A 25,855-nucleotide genomic window follows, 5' to 3' on the forward strand; every position below is an offset into this window, starting at 1 on the left:
AATCAAATCCCAGTTGGATTTTAGGTTGCATGTTATTTTATAATTTAGAGTTTTAAAAAGTTAACAGATTATAGCAAGGTTTTATTACAAGGAATCCGGCTGACTGTTAAACAATTAAAGTATATTTGCACATACTTTTAACAGGAACTCCTCTGCAAAAAAGGATTTTAAAACAATATCCCCTGAAGCAGAATTAACAGTGATTTAAATACAGGATGTTACCCTGCTTTGGTGCTGTATGATTAATATTGCGGACTGCTATTTGCAAATAAAACAGCAGGCAGCAGCATCTTCCATCATATCTATGTAAATTTCAGTACTAGTCATTACAATGAAGAAAATGTAATATTTTAGTCATTGGCTCTGTAATGCTGGATCACTGGTAACGATCCAAACAAAAATAGCATTCAGATATGTAGAATGTGTCAGATTAGTCGGGTATGAGCAAGCTAGGATAGTGCTGGTCAAGACATCATTTGGTTGCTGCTGTGCTCAGCCACTTCTATTTAACTGGGTACTATAGTACCCAGTACTACACAGCAGATTTACTGTGCTTTTTCATCTTTTACTACTTTTCATGTGAACAATTCCATTTTCTCATTTCAATTATTAATATTTTGAAGTATTTACTAAACATTTCTACATTATTCAGATTTGAAAGGCTGATATTCAGTTGCGAGAATCATAAAATACTTTTAAATGTTCATTACAGATTATGGATGTTTACATGGCAAATCCCTGAAGCAAAGGGCATCTACTATAGTCTATGCACATTCTTGGAGTATAATGAAGAGATCGCACAGGAGAAGTTAAGCAGAGAGGCAATCTTGTATATTGTCATAATAGTTTGTTCAATAGAAACACTGGCTGAGACTATTTTCAGATTTAAATTAGTCAATGGAATGTGGCAGATTTATAGGGCTACAGTTTACAAAGTAGGTTGCAACAGTTTACAAAATGGTTGAGAGGAAAGATTACAAAAAAAATAAAAAAGGCAAATTTAAAAAAATAAAATGTTTGAAGTATTTTTAGAGCAGTTCTACGTAATGGAGGTTCACAAGCTTCCTTCCCTCCCATCAAAGGAGAACAACTTGCTACTCTTCTCCTAAGTCCCTACTACCCTCAACATTGAGATCAAAGAGGTGACGGGGTATCAACTGGGGAGAAGATGAGTGTACTCACAACCCAACAGTTCGCATGAAGGTCACACAATTCAATAAAAGTAAGGCTCATATAAAAACAATAGCCCTAGGCAAAGTATTGGACACTAGGCAAAAGTGAGGACTGCAGATGCTGGAGATTAGAGTCAAAAGTGGGGTACTGGAAAAGCACAGGAGGTCAGGCAGCATCCAAGGAGCAGAAAAATTGATGTTTTGGGCAAAAGCTCTTCACCAGGAAGGTACTGGACACTGATATACATCCCAATAAATCACACCTGTAGCAGGAGCAGGCTAAGGGTGAAGAGTCAGAAGAAAATTGAGTAAAGAATATTCACTAGGTGTTAGGGATTAATATGTACAATCACAGATTTAATCAAAAGAAGGTTCCATCATTAAAATCTTACATGAACAGCAATTCATCTTCTTTCATACTACTTTCAACAGTAATATTAAAGTACAAATGAAGTGCTGTTAGTTCCCCAAGTGGTGTCAAGTGTCACTTGGAGAGGTTTTCCCCCTTCAGTATTAATATAACTCAGCACTAAAGTAGCATCATATACTATTGCCCACTTAGTGGCATGAGCATGCCATGTCATATGTTGTTTCACACAATGCAGTTGTTACAGTTTTTCCAACATTGCAGAAGGCACATAACCAAAATTGCAATTTGATAAACTATGCCAGCTCTTGTGCTTCAAATAGAGCACTGTGCAATGTAAAAAGGGAGGATTACAGAAAACTGGAGGCTAACATGGGAAATCTGTTTTCCATCTGTAGCAGCTCCACACACTATCAGTGAAGGATAGTAGCATTACAGTGTGATGTATTTTTAAGTTCATGCAAAAGCACATTGTATGCTCTTGGTAGAATAGTTCTATGCAAAACAAAAGGCAACTTTGAAGCTTTATGACGAAACAATTTTAATTTTAAATGCAGGGAAAAATAAAAATTGTATCAACTTACAATGGACAGACTTGAGTTAGTTGAAGTTATGATGGTCAAAACAAACAATTGTCCGGAGGTGACATGTGCAGAGGAATTTGATAACCTATGTACCCTTTGGTTATAGTGACATGCTGAGCTCTCTAGTTTCTATGCTCCATGAGCTTCTCCTGTTCTAATTACTTCTTCCCTCCCTGCCCCATAAATAGTCACAATCCCTTCTCCCTCATGCATGAATCAAAAGTCCCATTAATATATCAATGCTATTGATTTCAATTATTTCATATGGCAGAAATGCCTGCATTCTTAACACTGTGCAAAACTCCTCCCACATTCATTCATTATTTTTATTCATTCTTGGGACTTGAGTATTACTGACAAGGCCAGCACTGATTATACACTTCTAATGGACCCCTGAGAAGGTGAGTGGTTAGTAATTATTCTACACTTATGCCACTTGTTCTGGGCTCTACCAAAAGTTTCTCCATTAAAAATTCCCAATGTTTACCCTGTGGAATCATTTTATAATTTATAACATAAGACCACACCATAGCTTTCTTCTATCCAAATAAAAATTAATTTTGTTCCATTGTTCCTGATAGATATACATGCACTTAATTCTCTGAACATCTTTGAGAACGTCTGCAATTTCTCCAAACTCATTTTGCTAGCCAAAAGTTAACAAAGTATTTCCAAATGTAACCAACTTTCTATAAAATTCCAGCATTACTCCTTGCTTTTATATTCTATTCCTCTAGAAATAAATCCTAATATTATTATTTTGAACTCTTACCACTTTACCCAGTTGTGCTATTAGTTTTAGCAACATGTTCCCAGGACTCTTTAGTCCTCAACTCCATCTGATTTCTTACCTTCTCAGGAATAAGTGCATTTTGTATTTCTTCTAGCAAAGAAAACTGTCTTATACCATGCCCCATACAAATTAAGTTGTTCTTTACTCACTTACAGTACAGGCCTGCTTATGCCTGCACATTGTGAAAATCTTCCATATTATTTGTCAAAACTGCAATTTGGAGTTGCCTGAAAATTTTAATGCCTTCCAACCAATTTCTCAGTCCTAATTATTTAAACATAAGATAAGCAACATCATGGATCCCTGCAGGTTACAAGTTCCCACTTCAAGCAACATTCCATAACTCCAACCCTGTTTTCTAATTTAATCATCTAATTTAGTAGAAGACTCATCATTCAAACCTCTCCACCTACTGCTGCTCAATTTCTTCACAGAAATTCAATAAGATAGGCTTTGTTAACCATTCTTTTGAAATCCATGTTTATATACATTCTTCATATCTAAATCTTTGAAACGTCTAATTTGCAGTATACTGGATTAGTCCTAATTCCCTTCAAGTTAGGAAATGAATTTGCCGTCCACCGGTTCTCGGGCACTTTTCTAATAATTATTCATATATAAGTTCATAGTGATTTGGCTGTCTTCTCCTTTCAAATATTTGTCCACAATGTTATTTTGTTCTTTCAATTTTACCATAAACTGTATTCCTGCTATCTTAGCCATTTTAACAGCCTTCTTAATGATCCTGACAATACTGAATTCCCCTTTGCTACTTCGTCAGTGAAAAACTAAGGCAAAGTCAACCCATGCTCCATGCTGACCAGTTTCAAAGGGCCGCATGTTATGTCATTGCCCTCTCTCTAGCTTAAGTCTCCACTAAGTGTGCAATATTTAAAATATTTTTAAAAACACCTTTACATTTTTCAACATGGTCTTTTCATAATTCCAATGATACTAACCTTGGGCAATGCAGTAAGTAGTGATGAGAATAATTATAGATTTCAGGAAGACAGACAGCATTGTGCAATAGGCAAAAGCATGGCAAACAAACTTAGATGCAGAGATATTTAAAGTAATACATTTTCAGAGGACTAATATAAAAAGATGTACACCACAAACTGCACCATTTTAAAAAACAGTGAATGAAAATAGAGAATGCTTCAGTGCCTATATATGCAAATCCTTAAACTTGGCATGATAAGATGATTACAAAGGAATGGGTTACAGTGTTTTAGAAACAGTTGAATAGAAACATAAAAGCTAATAAATCATACTAAAACTTTATAAATATCTAGTTATACCATAGCCAGAGTACTGTGGACCAATTTGGTCACTGCATTGCAGGAAAGTTGTAAAAGCCTCAGAGTGGGTACTGAGGAGGTTTACCAGATTTGCCCAGGGATGTGAGAGTTTAATTATGAAGAAAGGTTGGAGCAGGCTAGGACTGCTCTTCTTGGAACAGAAAGGGTTAAGAAGTGACACAAGACAGTTTCAAATGCTGAAACGTTTTGATAGGAGTAGATAGAAGAAAATCACTCATCCACTTTGGTGAGTAAAAAACAAGAGGTCATAGATTCAAAGAAATTGGCAAAGTATCCAGAAGGGAGATGAGAGTAATGTTTTGACTCAATTGTTCAGATCTGTAACAACAGTTCATAAAAAGGTAGTAAAAACCAATTCCATAAATAATTTTAAAAGGAGTTGGACAAGTGTAAGAAGATGGGACTTTTACAGAGGGTTATGGACAAAAAGCGAGGATGAGAGACCAAACAGGATTGCTCCACCAAAGGACAAGCACAGGCATGTCAGGAATATCCTTTAATTTCTGTGCTGTAAGTTTCTACAATTCTCTCTTGGCATTTTTATCTCTTTCTGAAGTTCATTACATATCATTTTATCACCCTTTTCTTGTTCATGTTTTGTAAAGGATACTTCCTTTAGATTCAATTTTATATTTGTCTCTCGAGTGAATATGGAATCTTATTTCTGTTTGCTTTTAATGTACTTCTCTTGAATACTAACAGCTTCTCTTTTAAATACTCCTCACTGTTGTTCCACATCTAAGCATTTGTTTTTTTCTTGGTCACCTCTATCCGTACTCCCTCTGATTTTGATTTTTTAAAAAATCTCACAGTAACGTTCAAGAAGCCCACAGCAACAAGCAGCTGCAACCAGAAAAGAGAAGTGTGACAATGAAGTTCAGATGGTAAGTACATGAAACCAAGAGGATTAGGAAGTACTGCTGGAGGTTGGGGGTGTGTGGGGTGGAGTGGGTGCAGAATGCTGTAAAAGATGTCAGTCTCAACTGAAGAGAATGTAAGGTGGCAAGAGGTGATGCCAAATGAACTGCATGGAGGGAAATGTCTGAACATGAACTGGAAATGAGGTGTGAAAGGTTAATAATATCTCTCTTGTGACAGTACCAAGAATGCAGGGCATTTTAAAATAATGCTATTAACATTTGAGGAATGAAAAATACTATACATAATCCATATTTCTGCAGAAAATAAACAAGTATTGTTAAGTGTTCGAACATTTGATTGAGCTGCAGCTTACATTATGACAGTCCACAGTCCATCCCCTGTAACTGAATACCATAACACTTCCAATTCTCTCATAATGTAGATGTCACTGCTGAAACTATAATTTATTGTCCATCCCTAATTGCCCTGAATTGACTGGTTTGTTAGCCCACTGCACAGTCAACCTCATGACTGTGGATTTGGAGTCACAGGTAAGCCAGACTCAATAAAAGGTGGCAGATTTTCTTCTCTAAGAATTTATTGATTCAGTTAGGATTTTATGACAATCAACAAGAGATTTCTGATATTATTACTATGGCACCATCCCCTCCATGTAAACGTAACATGAGGTTCTTTGAAACTGGTCAGCTTTTCCTCCTTTACTTGGTTGTCAAGAAGGTTGCTGAACTCAGCTGTTGCTCATACCCAAAGTGCTGCTTTATTCTGCAATTGGGACTTTCCTCTGATTCTGTTATTGGGACTTTCTGGCCACGATTAATCAGGAATTCCTGTCAGCAGAACAGTATTTAATATCGGACTGAAGCACAATCAGGCATTGTTGTCAAGACGGGCAGTGACGGGCACATCATGGAAGCATAATTAAATTTATTGGGGAATAACACAGGGGCAGAAGGTAGAGTTTGACTTTGTAAATTAGAGGGGGAAGTGGAAGGGAATAATTGCCCTTGAGAAGAAAGCAGAACTATTGTGGAAGTAACTTTTGGGTAAATAAGAATTTTCCACGTTCTTGTTTTCAATTTTTAAAACAAATCCTCCTAGTCGCAAACATCTAAGGACTATTTGAAATAGTCCATTTTATTAGAGGTTGAAATATTTTTCAGGGAAACACATCATCAGATCTGTTTTGGGTAAATATACTGTGTGGGCAAAGCATTGAAACTGTGCATAAATTCAAATTTTATGTTCAGGTCTTCATAATTCACCATAATTCTGAGCTAGATGAAATGCAGGGACACAGGGCAGGAGCATGGCAAAGTAGTCAGGATGGAAAATGAAGTATTTGGGTGAAACAAGCAAAATTTATTTTTAAGTAGGCCATGTTTGACATTACAGAAACACACTACAAACTTGCATATGATTTCATTAAATGTGACACCACACTATTAGACCATAAGACATGGAAGCAGGAGGTAATTCAACCCATCCAATCTACTCCTTCTTTTAATGAGATCATGGCTAATCTGACAATCCTCATGCCATTTTTCCTTATAATTCTGAATTGCTTACTGAATAAAAATCTGCCTCAGCCTTGACAGTTCTCTGAAAGAAGAGATTCCTCCTTGTCTTGGTCTTAAGTGTAAAACCCTTTGTCTGAGATGATGTCTTCTAATCCTAGACTCTCTCACAATGGAAAAAAAACTCTTTGCATCTACCCTGTCAAATCCTCTAAGAATCTCATACGTTTCAATAAGGTCACATCCAATGAGTACAGACTAAACCTCTCCTCATAAGGCAGTTCGTCCATACCAAGTATCAGCCTAGTGAACCTTCTCAGCATTGCTTCTAATGCTTGTATATCCTTCATTAGGCAAGGGTCCCAAAATTGTTCACATTATTCCAGCAGTAGTCTGACTAGTGCCTTGTGTAGCTTCAGCAAAACTTGCCTACTTCTTTATTCTATTTCCTTTGAAATAAAAGCCAAAAATCCATTTGCCTCCCTCAACACCCACTGAACTTAGATATTAGCTTTTTATGATTCATGAAAAAAAAGGTTTATAAATCCCTCTGCTCTTTGGCTTTCTCCATTTATAGATATTCAGCTCCTCTATTCCTCCTGCTAAGTGGATAACCTCACATTTCCCTATTACATCTGCCAATTCTTCTGCCCACTCAAAAAACAATCCTGTCTACAGCCCTCTGTAGACTTGGTGTCATCCTCACCAATTGCCTTCTCACTTATTTTGTGTTATCCACAAGCATAGCTAGAGTAGATTCACTTTCATCATCCAAGTCATTAATATGTATTGCAAATAACTATGGTTCCAGCAATAATCACTGCGGCACCTCACAGGTTTGGAAGGTGTCATCAACAGTGCTATCAAGCAGCATCGGCTCAGTGACACTCAGGTTGGGTTTCGCCAGCAGCACTCTGCTCCTGACCTCATTACAAACTTGGTTCAAACAAGGACAAAAGAGCTGAATTCCAAAGGTGAGGTGAGGTGAGAATGACAGCCCTTCACATTAAGGCTGCATTCGATCAAATGTGGCATCTAGAACCCATTGATTCCAGTTTTGCAATGGCTATCGAGGCAAACTCTCCAATGGATTCATACCTGACACATAGTAAGATAGCCTTGTTGCTGGAGGTCAGTCATCTCAGCTCCAGGATATCTGTGCAAGAGTTCCTCAAGGTAGTGTCCTCGGCCCAGCCATCTCCAGAAGCTTCATCAATGACTCCCTCCATCATGTGGTAAGAGCAGCAATGTTCGCTAATGATAGTACAATGTTCAGTACAATTCATGAGTCGTCAGATACTGAAGCAACCCATGTTCAAATGCAACAAGATCCAGACAATATCCAGGTTGGATTGACAAGGAGTAAGTAACATTTGCATCACACAAATGCCAGCTATGACCATCCCCAATAAGAGACAACCTAAGCATAGCCTCTTGACATTCAATAATGTGATCATCACTAAATCTTCCATGATCAACATCCTATGGGTTATCATTGACCAGAAACTCAAGTTAAAATGCTGCCTATGTCCCAGCTCCATGTTTTAATTAGCCAATCCTGCAATCATGCTAATATACTACCTCCAACACCATGGGTTCTTATCTTAAGTAATCTAGTGTGAGGTACCTTATCAAACACCTCTGGAAATCCAAATATATGTTACATTCACTGTTTCCCTTTTATCTATCCTGCTTGTAGCCTCCTTAAAGAATTTGAGCAAATTTGTCAGGCACAATGTGTCTGGACTCACCACATAAACTCCGTGGCTACAAGAGCAGGTCAGAGGCTAGGAATATTGGGGCTACAAGGCACAAGTCGGGATGAGTGCAACTCCAACAACACTCAAGAAGCTTGACACCATCCAAGGCAAAGCAGCCCACTTGATTGGTACTACATCCAAAAGCATCCACTACTTTCATCACTAACACTCCGTAGCAGCAGTGCCCACTATCTACGAGGTGCACTGTAGAAATTTACCAATGATCCTCAGACACCACCTTCCAAACCCATGACCACTTCTATCTAGAAGGACAAGGACAGCAGGTACATGGGAAGACTACCACCATCAAGTTAGCCTCCAAGCCACACACCACGATGACTTGGAAATATATCACCATTCCTACAGTATCATTGGGGAGAAATCTTGGCATTCCCTCCCTAATGACATCATGGGTCACCCATAGCACGTGGACTGCAGCAGTTCAAGGTAGCAGCTCACAACTACCTTCTCAAAGGCAACTAGGGATCGGCAATAAATGCTAACTAACCAGCAACACCCACGTCTCTCAAACAATTTTTTTAAAAATTCTTTTGCAATTGATGCTAACATTTTCCCAATAACACACATTAAGCTAACTGGCCTGTAGTTACCTGCATTTTGGCTCCTTCATTTTTGAAATAAAAGAGTTGGTAGTTTCCAAAACTCTAGACTTTCTCCAGAATGCCAGCCGATTACGAGCAGTACATCCACTATGTCAGTAACTACATACTTCAATGTCCTAGAATCCATCACATCGGGTCCAGCGACTTCTTGGTCTTTTGCTTCCATTAATTTCCTTGTCACTTTTCCTGCAATTATTGTTATTGTACTTATTTCCATTCCTTCTTATGTCCCTTGATTATTTACTCATTTTGGAATCCTGTCCAGTCTTTAATCCAACTTTCTACCGTGAAGACTGATATGAAATATTCATTCAATTCTTCTGCCATTTCCTGGTTCTCTATTAATATTTTCCAAGTCTCACTTTCTAAGGAGCTCACATTCACTTTAGTTTCTCTCTTCCTTTTTATATATTGAGAGAATGCAGATGTGCATTCAGACACCACACAGAAACAATATAATAGCACTCTTCAGGTACATTAGCATTTTGTAACTTTTGTCAAAGGACAAAGTTAGTGTACATTCAAATTTTTAAAAAGGAATATCAGAACTTATACATAAGTGTGACATAAGTTGTTTTGTAGATCTCCTGCCTCCAATTGAAATATGTGCTAAATTCAACATTATACAGATGTTTCTTTTCCAGTTGGCTATAAAAATGGAAAATCCCTTTGAAGCTGGATCTTAAAGCAATTATGTTTTTACAATGCTATTTTCACCTTCCACAGAATCACAGATCGTGTGTGTTTTATGTCAAACTCCATTCAGACAGCATCATAACGATGCCAACTTCAATACTGCTGCACCATCTGTATTATATCTAAAGTAATATGAATACAGATGTTTTACATATTTCCCACTAGCTCTTTATTTAAATATTTAACAGACACCTATATCCAAGGATGTCCTATACTGCATATTGCACCTCACAGACACAAGACGTATTCCAGCGTAAGATCAGAAGTGATGATATTTGGACAGGAGCTTGGTGAACCTGGACATTCAATTTTTTTTCCCCTCAGGACATTGACCCTTATCTGGGGACTATTGTGTAAAATGGAAGGATATGGGCACCCCATCCTGATGGATACTTTGAAGTTTTTCTTAAATTATGAACGATAGTAGAATACTTCCATTTACTTATCAAACATAGCTACTAAAACTAGAAATGATGCAGTTTTGGCTAATTGTAAGCAAAGATCTGACAAGTAAAGGTCAAAATGTTACTGTGGTTATCATCTTGTGACACATGTCTTGAAATCTCCCATCCTAGGGAAAAGACAACTACCATTAACACTATCTACACCCCACATTATTTTATAAACTTTTATCATCAGGTCGCCTCTCTGCCTCCCACGCTCCAATGAAATAAAGTCCCAGTCTACCTTTATAACCCAAACTCTTCCATATCTGGCAACATCCTGGTGAGTCTCTTCAGACTCCTCTCCAGCTTACTAATATCTTCCCTAAAACTGAGCAACCAGAACCGGACACAGTATTCCAGAAGAGACCTCAATGTCCGGTACAATCTCAACATGACTTCCCAATTCCTCCATTCAAAGGACAGAGCAATGAAGGCAGACATAACAAACACCTTTTAACCAGCCTGTTTATGTGATGCAACCTTCAAACAATTATGCACCTGTACCCTTAGGTCCCTCTGTCCTACAACACTACACAAGGCCTGCACATTAATTGTATCAGTACTGCCCCTGTTTGTTACACCAAAATGCAATACCTCACACTTATCCAGATTGAACTCCACCTGCCATTTTTCAGTCTATTGACTCATTTGATGAAGATCTTTTTGTAATCTTAGAAAAGCTGCTTTCAATCGAACACAGCGGCGTTTAAACCCACGACTTATTTTTTTTTAGCCCTGGTCAATGAGATCACCAACCTGACACGAAACAATAAATGTTTCATATTCCTCCCTCAGTGATGTCTTTATTTTGAAGGAGAAGCTATTGTCAACACTAGCCAGAATGTGAAGGACGGTCCTTTTCTAGGGTCTGAAGTTAGATGCGGATTTTCTTTTTTGAAAAATCTACACATCTAGAGAGTGGTTAGATTGCGAAAAAAAAATGCACGAACATACAGCGTTCACATTCATAGACTGTACGCTCACTAACAGAAACTCAAACCGTTGGCTGTAAACCGTGACCATTAAATGGAGTTAAAAGGTGCGACTTCAGTTTTGACAAGATATCTTTGTAATTCTCCAGTGGAGACTCCGACTGTTTAGCAGATTTTGATAAAAGGTCAGAAAAGTTGATTTCGAGCCCTGATTCGATTAAGTCTGAGGTCGCTCAAGCGCCTTGCGAGTATTTGTCGACGGTTTTGTGTGTGTGTGTGTGGGGGGGGGGGGGGGGGGTCAGAGAGCGATGCAGCCCATGGCCACGTGATGAGGTTATCGTGCTGATCTCCAGGGGGTACAAGCTCGTTAGGATTAACTGGGATCGTGCCGCTCCCCCGGGGCATTGAGCAGAGGCGACTCGCGTCTCCAGATAAAGCGCTGCCTCCGCCGGTAGCACAACACTTCAGGAGACAGGGCACAGGCAGAATTAGGCACGGAAAGCGACAGAGAAAAGAAACAGGCATGCAGATAAGCGATATAAAGAACGCGGAGGCAGCAGAGATAGAGGCGGCCGAGGATATTGACGGGGGGTGCGGGAAAGTAGACAAAGGCGAGAGAGAGAGAAGAGCAAGAGGGAGGGGTAAGGAAAGCATCGGCACCAGAGAAAATCTAAGGGGTGGGGGGGCCATCGGCACCAGAGAAAATCAAGGGAATGAGGAAAGCGAAACCAGCCCCGCCTCCCCGGGAAAGGAAGTCGAGAGAGGTAAAGGGAAAATGTGGACAGATGAACCAGAACAAAAACAAGCCACTGGAGCCAGTGCCCCTGGTGATTGTATTTTTTTTGGGGGGGGGGGCGTGAGGAAGGTATCACATCAGCTGCAAATCCATAACTAAGCCAACTCTGTTTTCTAACCGCACTGAAACATTACTGCTCACGTAAGCCACGACCTAATCCTACCCCCTTTTCGAACTGAACCTTAACGGGTGACCACAAGACCAAACAAAAAAAAATGCGCCAGAAATGTTCAGAAACTCACATTACATCAAATGATTTACGGAGGTTTATCCCCAAGCACCGGATCAAGTTACAAAACCCCCCCGAGCGTCCAACCCCAGCATGTTTCTGAAGGTTCCGTGTGAACACCGCTCGGCTGGACTGAAATCTGCTAAAAGCTGCAGTTCTTGACCTTAGATTGCTGCTAATCGATATTCAAAACGTCAAACAGAGTCACATTGCAGCGGTTTTGAAACCTGTAGCATCGTTTTGAAATGATTCGCGGCAGTTGCAGTCGGCGCCTGGAGACAGGCTGCTTCCCCCCAGCTGCAGTTTGGGATCACGGCTGACTATCTGAATGTCGAGATTGGCATGCGGGCTTTTAAAGCTCACTTCGAATAAAGTTAGAAACTTTATCGGCATGCTGAACTCCAAGTGAACTGTTGAAAAAGGTTGCTCCCCCCAAAAGCAGCGCCAGAAATATTTTATTTCACCAGGAACCGCCTTTAAGCGGGTGACCTCTTAATAACAAGGCAAAAGGAATTCATTGGGGAGGGAAGCGTTATTTGTCTAATGTTACCCATTGGAATTATCCTACACCAACTGGGCGTGTATACCCAATATTAAATCAGTGGAGAGTTTTCTGCTGTTTCTCTCCTACGTTACGGTTTACAGGTTTCCCTTTATTTACGCGTGTTCAGATGGCACACGGCTCCTCCTTCTGGTGATAGGTTACAATGTGAGGATCGAGTGAGTTCGGCCATGTAACCAGCTGGTAACGACGGCGGCATCGTTGCAATCATTTATTAGTTTGATAAAACAATTGACTGCACGAGTATTAGTTGCCACATCATAGGCGGGGATCGGCCGCTCTTACCAGGTCCTGTTCCTGCCACCCGGTCACTGGGAGCAATCCCAGGGACAGACGGCATTTCAGGATTGAAAAAGATACCAACTTCCTTCGCGCCAAATGCAAAATTATTATTAGTTCAGAACGTGCATCCCCTTTACTGTAGGTCAACTGTTTAAAATCTTAACTGCCCCGATTACTGTGAATTCCAAATAGATAAAATAGTGCATTGTTTAGTCGGACGGGTGATCTGATGGTTATTTTAGCAAGAAAAAAAAACTGCAGTCAATATTATTAGAATTAAAATAAAAGAACCACCGATTGAGCATGGAGTAGTCATTAGGAAGATGTTTTGCACTCCTGGAAGATCACCTGTATTTCTCTCTTCCCAGAGATGTTCATTTCATACTGATACAGGCGGTCATGTCTGGGCCTAAGAACCCTGTAGCGGGCTGGCAGGACAAGAACAAAATGCCAAGAATTTGCAATCTTTTTCCTCTCTGCCACTTCTACTGACTTGTGTAATACCGCATAACTATTTCAGGTCCAAGGCGGGGCTGCCTGGTAAAGCAGTCTGGGATCTCATGACACAACCTGTAAGTGGTACCAACTGGACAGTCCGTTCGGTCAATAAACCAGCGAGCGACCTCTGTGTCTATGCTATAGCCTTACGCACGGCTGAGAGAGAAGTCAGCACCTATAACTAATTCTCTGCGGATGAGCGTTTTCATTTCAGAGCTCTACCAGCCGATCCAACTGTTACTGCAGCCTTTCTGCCAATACAATGCCATTAGAGAAGAAAAGCTATGTTTACAGTGGAGCGAATGTGAAGTACAGTTACCAGCAGGTTTCAGCCTGGAAATCTCTGCTGGCAATGGTTCCCGAATTGTTGTAGGTTTTGTGGAACGCTCTCTGATCCTTGAAGAGAAGCACAGACAGAACTGCATCCCAACAGTTAAAAATAATGTCCATTTACAGTAGGAAGGGGACCATTATTTTCCCTTCTCTAAACATTGAAGCTAAGATCGGTGGGTTTGCACGCTAGAGATTTGCCAGGGCAGATTTGGCACCCATTGTACTCTATGCTACTTTCTCCCCACCCCCACCTGCCTCTCGCTTATCACTCTACGCTTCAGGCTCTCTGCCTTTATTCCTGATGAAGGGCTTTTGCCCGAAATGTCGATTTTACTGCTCCTCGGATGCTGCCTGAACTGCTGGGCTCTTCCAGCACCACTGATCCAGAATCTAGTTTCCAGCATCTGCAGTCATTGTTTTTTTTAACCAGGCTGAACATACAGTCCGTTCAGTGACAAATTGAATCAGCGTGACACGCGTTCCTATTGCCTCACCGACAAACTTGCTGTACAAATAAACCGCATTGTTTCAGATCGGCGCTACTTTCACGGCAAAAGCACAAAGATTTTGAGCTCGTATCGTGGTGAGGGCGATAGTTTAATTCCTTCCTTTGTGTAGGAGTCAGCTGACCAGCTAAAGGGGAAAAAAAAGTTCACGACTACCTCCGCCGAGCGGCCTTTGTTCTTATTTGAATGCAGTAAGCTTTCCACTGAACTTATAAAGGGCTGGCTGCACGTTTCATTCTGCTTGTCGGGAGAGAGCTCCGTTTTTATGCCAATCCTGTTCCACCAGTTAAACTTTAAACACGTGGGCAGTTTGTGGGGGCACAAGTGTTCACGTAAATCTGTAAACATGACCTGCCCTGACTGCAGTAAAAGCGAGCAGACTTCGAGTGTAAATTCAGCGTGGTGTCAAATCAGATGTTCAACGTACCGTTCCGTATGCTTGGATCACCTGCACACTTTAAGCTTGTCAATATTTAATTTTGACCATTTAGACAATGCCAACGCAATTGTCCACATGTTTAAAGTGTAACTGCTGGAAGAGGATTGGTGTAAATAACGGAGCTCTCTCCTGAGAAGTAGAATGAAACGTGTAGCCAGCCTGTATAAACTGAGCACTGCTCGAGTGAGCTGCATTCAAATGAAAACAAAAGGCCGCTCGGTGGAGGTGGTCGTGAACATTTTTTTTTCTTTCCTATGCACGAATCAGCTGACCAGCTAGGAATTAAAGTATCGCTCCCACCCCTGTGCAAACCCACGTTCACCCATTTACGTTAAGAATGTACATTTGTACTACTTAGATTTTTATGTAATTCCGGTCTAATTTGAATCTGTCAGTTTACGACATTTCCAAAGCAGGAAGCAATGGTAAAGCGCGACTTCATCATTAAAGCATTGTAAATTTGGCCTTCAGAGTACTTATGTGTTTATTACCCATTGTCGGTGTAGGAACTGACAAAACTAAACAAGACAAGCATAACCCAGCTGTAGGAGACAAACTAGAAGTAAAAAGTGCTCCACATTCAGTGACACATTCAATTACAATAGAAGCAAAGCACAGACAAACTTTTTAAACAAACATTTGGAAAGCATTGAATACCAAAAAAAAGTTACATTTTACTAGGTTTTGAGAGCTGTGTAAACAGCTTGGCATGGATGTCAGCCAAATGATGATCTGCCAACTGGCCAGACACCAATTAACTGCACAAAACTAATTAGCACTAACCATTGTCATCAGGTATAGCACTTTAAAAAATAATCTGGGATCCAAGAAGTTTTTAAATCCTAGTTTCATGTCAGCACTCCTTACTGCAGTCAGATTGAAATGGGAGAAAAATCCTTTTGAGCACTAGGGCCTTTAGTGACTATATTAATGGACTAATAAACTAAAGGTTTATTACTAAAACTTAATGATCCACAGATATGAGTTCAATTCAAGAACTGGGAAGCATCTGAAAAAATTTAAGTTACATTCATTGAAAATCTGGATTTTAAATAATCCAGTACCAACAATAATGGGTATGAAACTAATGGACTGTGTCAAAGAAGAAATAAAATCTGCCATTCCTACCTGGTCTCTGCAATTCCATGTGGTTGACACTTAACTGGCATCTGTAATGGTGTAGCTAGCTGCTCAAGTGTATATAGGTTTACAGTGACAGGAGAAAGATATAAAAGGGATCTAAGGGACAACTTTTTCACAGAGGGTGGTACATGTATGGAATGAGCTGCCAGAGGAAGTAGTGGAGGCTGGTACAATTACAGCATTTAAAAGGCATCTGGATTGGTATACAATTAGGAAGGGTTTAGAGGGATATGGGCCAATTGCTGGCAAATGGGACTAGATTAGGTTAGGATAACTGGTCAGCATGGATGGGGATCTATTTCTGAGCTGTACATCTTTATGACTCTTAGAAGGTGCCACTTTCTCAATGACAAATTGGGATGGGTAAAATAATTGCTGATATTTATCATGATATACTTTATGAATGAATTTCTATCAAATTTAAAACAATTGCTGAATATCTTTCCCTATGCATTTATTAAGCAATGAAGAGGAAGATGTCATAATCCAACAGAAAAAGATTCACAGAGGATTGTATATATGCCAGTGTGGGGGTGGAGAGTAAAATAAAGATCTTTTCCCTTGCTAAGTTGTGAATATTAGCCCTTAAGAGTGGAAATGCAATGCACTATTCCTAATTTCAGCACTGAATGCCAATGTCATACATTAGTAGATCAAGTGTGATTGCATGCTTTACCTTTTATTGTAGTTATGACAAAATTGGTTCTGCAATATGTTATATACGTGCAGTTGATAGCAGTTTGGTTAAAAAGCATTATTTCCACTTTGAGACAAGTACGGTCAAAAGAAATGGCACATGCAACTATTCCAATTAACCAGAGGTGAAGAAACACTTTAGTACACAGTATTCCAAACATACAATTACAGAGTGACCCTTAGAATGTAGCCAATCACAGATTCTTGCTAACTGTACAAGAGATATGATACAAACAAATAGACAATCCAAACTATTGCACTTAACAGCTGATACATTTAATACAATGCCTATGTAAATTCATCCTAATATGGAGGAAGATATAGATGTTCTTGTGCTAGTTTACATGAGGATTATTGGTAAATTGAATCATATTCTGTTATATGAAATTATTTGATTATAAATTGATCAACTAAATCTAAAATGGACAAATAGAACACTGGAACTGTGTTATAGGTTTAAGTCAGGCAGCACTGAATTCCAATTATTAAGACTGATTTAGGGCACAACTGGGAATGGCTATTTACATCATAACCCCATGGTAAATAAGACAGGCACAGGGCCTTATTCACATAGTTTCTCTGCAAATAATCAAGTGTTTTGTTCTTCTGCAGCTGCTGGATGAAAAAGGTCAAAGGACAGATTATTTTACCAGTTGCTGGGTGAATACCATCAATCCAGTTTTTTTTTATTATTTTCCCAAAATTTGACCAACATAGAGTGCTATCTTTATTCTTTGTGTCATATAAAACAGTTTTGATATGTAGAGTAAATTTTTACTGCAAACAATGGTGCATCAATTTCCTAACAGACAGGAACTTGAAGCTTATTCTAACTTTAAAACAGTTTCTTCCCATGATACATTTGTGCACTTGTTATACTCCAAGAACATGAATAAAAACACTTAAAAGTGTGCTATCTACAGTTGGAGATTATTTCACGGTTAACCTATCTGACCAATAGATAGAAGGCAAATAAACAATTTAATAAAAAGCTGAAAGGTCTGGTTGTTACTACTAATAAGATCACAGATATTATTTCACTTCCTGGTTGATGTCCTATTATTTGAATACTGCAAATTATCACGTTGTCAAATAAGAAGGCGGAGGATAATATTCAAAATGTCTGTCTCCCCAAAGACATAATAATTCCAAAAAAGCTTTCCCCATCCATCCCAGAAAATAACCAGGAACGTCCTCCCTCTGGTCTTTTCAATACAACAATTAAATGTTACATCAGAAAACAGATTGTGTTAATATAATCTGGGTCTTGAATACCCGTAAGTAACTAATTGTTCTGGAAGGAGCATTACCATTGAACTAGCCTGTGAGAAGGACGAAAATGTGACAAATACACACTACCTTGCGTGAGTTAGTAATTTTAGAAGCCTGTGATCTGTCTTTCATTACTGTCAATATATGTTCATCTACTACCCTTCTACACACACACATACACAAATGTCCGGTCACATTAAAGTACAAAAATGCGAATTAACACATCAAATTCACGGTCACAGTGTCTTATACTTTCCCTGAGGAACAAGCTGCACATCATGTTACACAAGGGGTGAAGAAAAGACTAGGCCATTTCGGGAAAGGACTTGTAAATAATGTCAACACGGCGAGCTTTAAAGTCAGTGGTCTATTAATAGCACTCGTAACACCAAATCATTTCTGTACTTTATCAGTACGCGGAGCTCTACCTTGGGATATCTTCCTAAAATCGTTTTCGTCCGTTTGTGTCTAGATAAACACATTGTGGGCAAATTAGAATTTATTATTAGAACTAGTTATCTTGCTGATCCACCCTGGTAATTATTACACATGGCAACTCATTCTGGGCTATCTGACAGCTGAAAGCGATACATAACCGAGGGAGAGTCGACCCGGACAGATCACGTGCGGCCCACTGAGAAATGACCTTGAGGGCTGGTCCGTAAACACATGTAACCTTTGTTCTAATCTGCTGGCGGGATCAAATTGCGGGTTTGAATAAAGGGGGACACGCCAGTGCAAATTTCATTTTCAGAATCTGACCTATCCCTTCACTGAAAAACATATACTCCAAACCAGAGAACTGGCTAGGGAATACGTGACCGATAAAAGACAGCATTTTCCCCCATGGACAGCTTTCTGTCCAAGTTTGATCTGCTTATTTACTTATACATGGCACAGAACTGCCGATTCTGGCCGGTTTAAAATGGCGGCAACCCGTAGTTAGCCAGACTCTTATTTATAGAAATCCCTGTTTACAATTTCCGATGAGGGGAGGGAAGATTTTTTTCAGCGGGGCCATTAGAGGAAGCAAAAAGTTGCAGTTTTTGTAGAGTTTCACTGGGAAGCTTTGCTCAGGCAGCTGTGCCAGTTTGGGTTTTTTTTTGCTCTATATACATCGTGAACTACGTTTTAACTCTTGGTTCTTGGGGTGTCACGGAGAAGCAGAACCTGAAAGTCCGAGTGAGCAGCGCTGCAGTAACACACAGTGGGCCCGGGTCGGTGCGAGAGAGAGAGAGAGAGCCTGGCCTGATCTCGCCATTGTAATCAATAAACCAGGTAGACGCGAGGCGTCTGGTTATTGATGGGTTTTGCACTGCTGCCTCCTAAACATTTTCACGACCAGGCAGCCTCAACTCTGCCCTGCGATGGGATTAACTTTAATGACAGGACTTTCTCCATTCCGCGAACACTCCGCGCCATTTTAGAAGCAGCTCCTGCTCGCCAGACACAACGAAGCTCAGCTCCATGGGGACCGAGTTCATTTTCTGGCTGCGCTCTCCTCTGGTTTCTAACAGCACAATTGCGATCCGCTGTGTGTGTGTGTGTGTTGCAAGCCCCCTTTAAACAGGATAATCAGATTTACAATGAAAAGCCGGTTGGCCCAAAAGCAGAGCTGCCAGTCAACAACGCCTGAAAACAAAGATAAACTGGAAGGGACGTTAGGAGATATTGATCGCGGATGGGTGATTTCTGCATAATTGTGGAAGGCAGGCAACTCGCTGTATTCTCCATTGTCGGAGCAACAGCTTAGTCGGCAGGATCGATTAGCGGCAACCCCTGGGGGAAGCCGAGAGTAGACTGCAGGACTCTACCAGGAGTATCCAGCAATCCTCATTACAACACCAAAGACCTTTCGGTGGGATTTCTTTAACGGCCCACTGCTTCCTTCAAGCTAATCGGAGAGAAATCATAAGTGCAAATAGTATAATGTGTCCAACAGATTGGGAGGTGGGGAATGTGCGATTTACTACACGGGGTGGCTGGGGGGCAAGACTCAATTGCGATGTTACTCAGTTACATTTCAGGTTTTGTTGGGATTAACTTCAGATTTTGAAGAGAGATGAAGTGGTCTTGACAGGACGGTGTTACAGCAGAGCTAGGAATTTAGCTCGAATTTGATTTCATCTCGCTGCCAGTTAAAGCTCCGTGCTCGTTAATAGCACTGCGCCTCTCCACTGGCTTTAGTACAAACGGAACTCTGGTCAGGCTGAACAGAATCGATCCTCCCCCCCCCCGCCACCCTACCAAGTGTTTGCGGAATCAGCAGCTTTCCAACTCAAGTTGGAGAAACCGTTGCCTTATCACAACTGGCAGAAGCTGCAGTCTGCTCAGAGTTAGCGGAATCGGCATACTTCCGATTCCGGGGAGCTGAAAGGCAGGTTTCTCGAGGTTAGCAGTAACAGCAGCTTGCTGAGGGCGAGCAGAACTGGGCCGGCGGAAATGGAATCGGGAGAGAGTGAAAGGTTTCGGTTATATAAAAAAAGTTAGGATCAACAGTACCACAGATCTCCTTAACAAAATTCACACCTCGGATTAACAACCTGCTCTAAAACTGTCAGGTACATGTACACATTAGAGTTCACCAAGAACACCCCACCGCACGCAGCCAGGGCGACTGGAATAACCGTGTCATACTGAAGCAGCTGGGACACCCTTCCCGCCACCTGGCGATACGTTTTCGGCTAAACTCCGGAATAAAAATGAAGACGACCAATGCATTTTGTCTAAGCTGGTTCCCTACATGTGGTCTCTTTATAACCAGCTTGCCGCCCCCAGGTCTCCCAGTAAAGTCAAACATCGTTTCTGATTTCGACTGTTGCCTCTTTTAGCCAGTGGGATCGCAATAAGCGTCGAGCTAAGCCACCGAAACATCAGTTCTTGCAAGTTTACATGATGAATATAAGCAATAGTTTGATCAAGCTGCCGTCTCTAACAAATTAGGTTTTCAAAACACATGAAATGTTTGTGCACTCTCACCCTACTTCTACTACTGAAGAAAGCATTGATTAATGAAGTCCGAAATCAATAATTCATATTAAAACAACCCATAACAGCAAAGGTCTGTCGTGTTTCTGTGAGCAGACTCTTGAAAGCGCGGAAACTAACGGTGAACCGTGTGTGTACTCGATGGGGGTCTGAAAGCTGCATTCGAGAACGTGAGCAAGTATCTTGCCCGAGCCTGGAGGGAAACAGAGTAAGGGGCCACCCGCCCCTTGGGTTTCACACAGCTTAGTAGCACTGCAATGACAGGCCGGTTTAATAGTGAACTGAGAGGCACCAATGTGCAAAGCTCGCTGCCGGGTAACTGCCCTGTAGTTTCAGCCGGAGTATACATGGGACACTATCCAACTGGAACCAATACTATTGTTCCGGTATAATCAGGAAACGTATGGTACATTCCCACTCGACCTAACAGGTTTTGGCCAGTGTCTCTGTACTCCCCATAAGCCTCCTCCACTCCGGTTACTTCAACTGATCAACATATCCTTGTTTCTTGTGTTCATCTCAATGCGTCTAAGCTGCTCATATCATCCATTTATTCCACATGGTAGGCACTTCCACATTCGCATCATTTTCTGCACGTGTTAGTAACAGTTTTATCTATCGAATCCCTTCCGAATTTGAAAGTCCTCTATCATCCTCTATCAGGTCATCTCTCAAGCATTTTTCCAGTGAAAAGAGTCCCAGTATGATTTATTTTATACTTGGCAACTCCCTAAACCGTTTTCCTATAATACAGGTTTAGACTTTCTACACCAGGAACAGGTTAAAACCGTGCACACAATTCATTTGGAAAAATGGACAGTACAACTACTTAAGATACTGCCTGTCCTTGTTCAGTGAGCAGTCTCTCAGTCTGGAACCCTCTGTGCCCACACAGTAAGCGGGAAATTAACAACCTGGCCTCTTGCGCTGCTATGACACGGCGCATTTTCACACCCACGTAATCCAAATAGAGACATTGTGGTCGATGTCCATAATATCCCGCTTTTTCACCATCATGGACAACGGAGAAGAATGTGAATATTAGGCAGCTCTTTGATCTAACCCTTCGATTGGTCGCTGCAGTGAATTAGTTCATGCCTGCTTTGAGATTTCAAAGTTGTGTTCATTGATCTTTCTATCTCTTGAGAACTGCATTTCCTTTTCGACTTCCCAAGGTAGCAAGACACACAATATTTACACCAGAACAAATAAAGCAGACATGGCGTCAGGATTTGCGAGAGTTGCTGGAATTACATACAAATGCAGCTCTCTCAGACGTTGGCTGGAGAGAAAGCATTGCTTTCGTGATATGGATGACCCTCAAAGAGTTAACCTCAGACTTGTAAAAAAAATGCGTCGTCTCTGATTTAAAATAAAATCAGAATACGGTTTTAATAATAATGTCAGCAACGAGGTTGTTATCTCTTAAAGATACGGAGAGCGGGTGCTGGTATTAAAGGCCACATCCTCGAACAGATGTCAGATTATTTCTACTCGTCTCTCAGGATCACCGCTGTAAAAAAAACTACGCATTCTCCCATTTGAAGACCACGAGACCGCCCAACAACAACATCTTTGTCTGTTCTTATTGCTTTAGAATCTACAGCAGCAGCTGCGTTCCCTAATCATGGTATCACCCCATTATATAGACTGGAGCAAACACATCACAACAGGCCCAAGAAGGGGCTCATATTTCCTGATGCTTTTCACCTGAATCTAACTAACGATCTAACCGATTGCAATAAATTAGGAAGGGTCTTCGCAACTGCATTGACCGAGATTTTGATCGTCAACAGAGTACACAACTCCTTCGGACCTCGGTGTCAGTGCGGCGCCTAGGCAGGCCCATTACATTTCAAACGGGCCAAACTCTCCTTGCTTGCTTCAACTGACCATGTGCAACACAATTATCGAATTTTATACAAAGGAAGACAAAGAAAAAAAAATCTTCGGAATGGACAATTTTATTTCTGACTACATTTCGGGGTATTCTATCAACGCATTTATTTCTTCATTCACCGTACAAAGACTATAAGCAATGTTATCATATTCCGAGATATCAATTTTAAAACATCCATTAATGGGTTACTGAAAGAGCTAGAATTCAACTGTTAGCTAACTCACTCGAGTTTGAAATAGAAAAAAGTGCCCCAAAACATACTTGAGATGTGTCGAAAGGTTTGACCACACACACATTTGTTAAATGACTAAAACCGTTTTCTCACACAATCCTAACCCTGTAAGTCAATTTGCTATAGGCCTGGACTCTGAAGCCTTTGTGCGCAAAAGAACGCTTTGTTTTGATCCCCCCCAAATGGAGGGTGGGTATAATGATCACATATACAAGAACGTACTCCAACTGGGTTCACAGCATCCAAAGCACTTTTTTATAACAACAAGGAAGGTGGCATTGATGCAAATCATCTTCCAAAAACCGAGGAACTGCCACCTGAATATTGGGACCAGTGGTCTGATCTACTGCTGCCTGCAGCACCTGTCTCACGTGACTCTCACCACCCCATTATAAACTCAGCGTATTTTCCACTTTTATAATGCAGTGTCAAAAAAAACCAAGTGTTCTGTTTCCGCTGTGGAATTTTCTTTCGTATTTTTCACGAAATGGTTCCAATATAGTGTTCAAAGGGATAGCAAAATAATTTATTCCACGCACGTTTTGGAATACTGTGGATTGCACTTTAATATGAAGGTGTCGTGTAGTTTTAATAAGATAACCATTCTTTTAGAGAGTCTCTTTTTCAGTACTGGAAATGTTCCAGTGAATGTCACTAATCACCTAGCTATACGAGTGCGGTACAATAAAATCACTGCAAGTTGAAAGTATTGTTTGACATTATCTTCTGAAACTCTAATTATTTGTATTTGAGTTACAGAGGACAAAGGATAATGTTAGCCAAGTTCGACGTCTGTACTTAATGCCATCCAGCCGATAAAGTTAAGCCACGGTACACACATACGCACAGACACACACAGGCCCATCTTATAATATGCGAGGTATTACCATTGGAAGTGTTAGGAACGATAGCTTGCATTACGTGGCCAATTCAGTCAATCACCGTTAGACCACAACTCGATATTCACTGCAGAGGCACAGGCAGCTCGTTTCCTCCAAAGAGCTCAGCGATCCGTGCCTTCTCGGCCCTTTTCTCACAAAGGTTTTTTTTTAAAAAACTGCTCGCGCTCTCAGATTTCAGGGCTGGTCTCCCAGGGGAGGCAGGAGCCGAGTGCGCTTCAATCAAACCCTGACTTCTCCTCTGGGAGCACAGCCTGAAATCTGATCTCGCCCACTTACTGCCTGCCTCATTCCACGCATTTTCTTTGGGCGTAATAACCTTTCAGTTTATTGTAAACACGGTTGGGAGGGATGCTAGATATTTAAACAGGATGTAGTTATTGTGAAATCGGTGTCCAGTGTACTTAACGGCGCATCGAGACCGATAGACGAGAAGAGACGGCCTGAGCAAAGATATGCCTGGTAAGTAGGTAACCAAACCGTCCTGTAATTAAATGGTTTCGTGCTTTCAAAGGCCCTGCAAGAGGCCACATTCGCGAGCTGCTCCGATATAAAAGGTAAAAGCAGGCTTTAGGTGAAAATGAGAACAGATTCTGAGGTTAGTCCCAAAAATGAAACTGCGCCAAGTGCTCAGCACAACACGCAATGGGCGCTTTCAACAAATCGCCATGAGGTAGATTCCATGTTTGCATAACTTCTCTGTGCCAAAGGTACCGAAGGTAAAGAAAATATCAGGTCCATATAAACAACCAGAATGTGTTTACCATACGGAAGAAATCATTTCTAAACTCTGACACTATCATACCTTCAGACTTTAAAAAGAACATATTGCGTTTCATGGGATAAGACAAACGACTGCACAACCACGTGTGTAAGTGTGAAGTATATTTCCAAGTCATGGCATTAAGTACAGACGTCGAACTTGGCTAACAATATCCTTTGTCCTCTGTAACTCAAATAAAAATAATTAGAGTTTTAGAAGATAATGTCAAACAATACTTTCAACTTGCAGTGATTTTATTGTACCGCACTTGTTCATTTGGCAGTGTGAATTCCTACATATTCTACACAGTGATTACAATTCGAAAGAACTTCGCTTTGGACATCTAGAGGTCGTAAAGGGTGCTAAATAAATGCATATATTTTTGAATTAGAAGGTTAAGACGTTAAGCAGGATTTAAATTAATCAAGTCTTCACTGCTGATCAGATAACACATATCTCTAGAGAGATCAACGTGTAAACATTCGGATTTTTTTAAAAAAGAGTATGGAATGTTTAAGATTGTGATTGTCCATGTGTGGCATACGTCCTGCTGTCTCACACAATAACTGGATTTTTAATAGATTCTAATTGAATGGCTGCACGGCACTATCATTTTTTAAAAATCACCCAATTTACTTAACGTGAACAAGAACCAGTTCAGGATAGTGTATACCTTGATACTGATTCAGAAACCCTTTCCTTGCCGCTGTTGTATTTGCCAAGCTAATCTGATTTCAAATTTTACGTGACCACAACTGAACTATTCGAGATATCCTGGTAACACGTGTCTGCACATGACGCACTCTTGGTTTGCAAATACACGGCCCTATGGTAACATTTGATAGCAACTTGTATTTTGACTCCCTACAATTTACTTACGTCGAGTGCGAGGTGAATGCATTGCATTAAAATAATTCAGACCAAATGTATCCGTTCAGATGTAAATGCTTATACACTGTATAAGCAGATCAATTAACATGTTACGTGAAGCCGCCTCAGTGTTGAAATTAAAATTTCAAAACTGAGCATGCTTTCAACGTACAATTGATACATTTCAGGAATGCATAGGTCTAAAATCAGCAACACCTTTTAAACGAGCAAAACCTATATTTGCATTTTCCTTACAATTCCTGTTACGCTATCAGTTTATAGCAACCTCAAATATATCCAACGGAACTACAGTTTGAATAACATGGTATTTGGGATTTCCATAATTATTATGCTAA

The 25,855-nt window shown here is 40.5% G+C and overlaps 1 protein-coding gene across 9 annotated transcripts in view; it reads right to left on the bottom strand.

The window, feature by feature from the left end:
- Window positions 1-25,855, bottom strand: part of bcor (BCL6 corepressor) — a 312,325-nt gene that overhangs the window by 77,188 nt on the left and 209,282 nt on the right. The window contains exon 1 of one of the 9 annotated variants that reach the window (XM_060833547.1): window positions 12,130-12,167. The exons of the other annotated variants lie outside the window; for them this stretch is intronic. The gene's annotated coding sequence lies outside the window, so the exon portion shown is untranslated. Of the gene's footprint in view, window positions 1-12,129; window positions 12,168-25,855 lie in introns of those variants that run through there. 9 annotated transcript variants of the gene reach the window in all.

The sequence above is a fragment of the Hemiscyllium ocellatum genome, chromosome 12 (genome assembly GCF_020745735.1).
Source record: "Hemiscyllium ocellatum isolate sHemOce1 chromosome 12, sHemOce1.pat.X.cur, whole genome shotgun sequence".
In the NCBI taxonomy this organism is placed as follows: Eukaryota; Metazoa; Chordata; class Chondrichthyes; order Orectolobiformes; family Hemiscylliidae; genus Hemiscyllium; species Hemiscyllium ocellatum.